This window comes from Nematolebias whitei, chromosome 7 (genome assembly GCF_014905685.2).
Source record: "Nematolebias whitei isolate Nwh7 chromosome 7, NemWhi1, whole genome shotgun sequence".
NCBI classification, from domain to species: domain Eukaryota; kingdom Metazoa; phylum Chordata; class Actinopteri; order Cyprinodontiformes; family Rivulidae; genus Nematolebias; species Nematolebias whitei.
In genome coordinates this window covers 31317015-31320094 of record NC_056504.1, presented here as the reverse complement: position 1 = coordinate 31320094, position 3080 = coordinate 31317015, and the positions used below count along the sequence as shown (strand labels likewise).

General features: G+C 39.4%; 1 protein-coding gene across 1 annotated transcript in view; it reads left to right on the top strand.

Moving 5' to 3' along the window:
* foxj3 (forkhead box J3) overlaps nt 1–3080 on the top strand; it is a 99271-nt gene that overhangs the window by 63188 nt on the left and 33003 nt on the right. The window lies entirely within an intron of this gene.

Sequence of the window (3080 nt, the reverse complement as noted above, 5' to 3'; positions counted from 1 at the left end):
TTGGCTAGGTTTCAAATATGCTAACCCCTCCAAATAAGCGCTTAAACTTGGAAAAGAATAAGAAGAAGAATAATAAGAAACGACACAATTACAATAGGCCTTCGCAGCGCTTTGCTGCTCGGGCCTAATAATAAGAAACGACACAATTACAATAGGCCTTCGCAGCGCTTTGCTGCTCGGGCCTAATAACCACATTTTTTAATTTATTTATGGTCCTCTGTTGCAACACAGATTGGTATCTAGCTTTTTCGTGATATTATGGCAAAAAATATGTCAAAGAGGTTTTGTTCTCTGCTTTGGCAGTGAACCAGGATAGTTGTCTCTTTTCCCAGAGCGATATTTGATCATCCTGCTGGTGCATCTTTAGTGGGGTCAGCGGTCTGTGAGGGGGTGGAAAGGGAGACAGTGACACAGCTGTGGCAGCCGAGTGGAACCAGTGATGGATGACATGCCAGACTAGGCCACGCTGCCTTCTCAGGCGCCTGTATTGACAGGCACATCTCTCGAATCTCACAGTCTGGATCAGCAGGGCTAATCCCAGGTCATGCTGGCTACAAATGTTATATGTGAATATCACTCTTGTAATTGCTCATTTGTCAACGTCACATCTTAAAGCAGGATTTTGCCGCCGCATTAAAAAGCAAAACTTGCTGTCAAAAGAAACTAGTAATATTTTTCAACCTCTACAAAATGGTTGTTTATTTTACAGAAACTTGTTGTAAGGAAGTTGTTCGGTCTCATTTTGTTGCAATCTTGGTGATTTAAGTAGCAGGACTTTTTTGTAATAACTGCTCAAACTGTCGAAATTTGGCTTTCCTTTTAGGTCGTGAAAAGTAAAAGCAACTTTGATTTTACTACAAATTGTTTAGGCTTTTTTTTTTCTAATAGTATGTAAATTGTTTTGTAATTGTGTGTCTATTCATGCGTTTATTCACAATGATTATAATCCAAGTCCTGGCTCTAAGCCCTTCAGCATTTGCTCCACCAGCCACAAGGCCACAGCCTCTCCTCACCAGTTAATTGCATCTGAATTAGTCCATTAATGTGGCCATGTAGAGGGATGAAAGGGCGCGCAGAGGTGTCTGGCCTCTTTTGACCACTGCAATGTATTATTAATGGGTCAGCAAGTCTGGTAGCTCCGCATTAACTTGACTAATGGACTATAGGGTGGGTTTGTGATTCTCTTTCAGGAAATCAAATGTAATGCATATTAGAATGGACAGGAAAAAAACCTTTCTTCTGATTTTGTACTTCTCAGTGTCAGAACATGCTTTCACATTGCCAGAACATTTATCTTGAATGTGTGATATCAGCAAAGCCTTGAGGCAATTTCCAAATCGACTCTTTTTATTTTAACGTTTTTCCTTCCTTTTACGCAATAAACTAATTACAGATATGTAGTGAAACTTTATTTCAGAGAAAACTTTCATTTAGCTTTCTAGAATTTGTACTATAATTATTTTTCAACCTGCCAAAAGCTGAAATGATACCACTGTGAGATGACAAAAAGGTAAAAAGATAAACTCTCTGGAAGAGTGAAAGATACTCATTTCCTATCCATCCATCCATTATCTTTTACACGCTTGTTCCATTTTGGGTCACTGGGGTCGCTGGTGCTCATGTCCAGCAATCAGTGTGCGAGGGGCGAGGTACACCCTGGACATGTCTCCAGTCTATCACAGGGACACATGGAGACAAACGAGACAAACAACCATTCACTCTCTCACTCACACCTAGGAACAATTTAGAGTTACCAATCAGTCTAACATGCATGTTTTAGTCTGTGGGAGGAAACCGGAGTACCCTGAGAAAACCCACGCATGCACGGAGAAAACGTGCAAACTCCTAGTCATTTTCTAAATATGAACAATTTTAGCAAAGAAACAGGACATCATTTTGTGGGTAATAGTTTTATTTTGTTTGTTTTAATGTCTGATAAACTGTTAGCACACCTTCTAAGTAAAATTATACTTTTTTTTTCTTCTTTCAACTGCTCCCTTTGTCACGGGTCACCACATCAAACTAAGTCGCACAAAGACTTGGCGATTGTTTTTATGCCGAATGCCCTTCCTGACACAGACCACCGAGCTACCACAGCCCTCTGTGTGGAGCAGAGAGCTGCTATCTAGGGTGCCCGGAGGAGCAGTTGGTGGGGGTTGAGGGCCTTGCTCAAGGGCCCAGAGTGGGGCAAAAGAGAGTGGAGGCAGGTGTGGGTGCTTCACCAATCTCACCCACATTTTGATATTGTCTGTACCGGGAGTTGAATCGGCAATCTTCCGATCATAGGCCCACCTTCTCTAACCGCTGCGCCGCCACTCCCCAAGTACAATTATACAAATCTTTTTTGTGTTATAGGGTTGAAAACAGATGTGAATCATTATTTAAGTTTTGTCGCTTTATTTTGAAGCATTTTTCATATTTTTTATGTATTTTAAGTTTGACTGTCTTAAAACTAACACATTGTTTATTTCGTGTAAGCGTAGCCTTTTAAAAGCCGTCACTATTGGGCTTACCCTTACCTGAACACTGAAAACTTCTAGTCTACGCCTACCTGCTGTGTGGGCCCCACCCGGTCCGTTATAAATTGCATCTGGACCGGAGCTCGACTCACACATTGATTCGTTACAAGAATCTTATCTTCATTTTAAGTTTGCTGTAAATGTATACATTTTTAATTCAATCCTGCAATGCATAAAACGAGCCAGTATGTGGATTCAATTAGACGCTTGTTGATTTTTTTTTTTGTATTTTTTACATTTATTTCCAAGTATAAGAGGAAAATCTGAATGAGTTAAATAGAACAAGCTTTTTATTTCAAACCTAGCTGCTGCGCACATAGTTTGGGTTACCTTTTGTGACCTACTTTTAAAAGAATTTTAATACAGTGATCTTAAGAGTGAACTACCTGATGAGTGAATCTGAAATGGAAAAATCTTACTGATCATCATCCTGAGGGACACCTCATAGCTTTCAGGGGTTTGAATAAACTAACGGCATCAAGCAAATTCAGAACAACTTATTTTTGTTTAATTAATATATATATATATATATATATATATATATATATATATATATATATA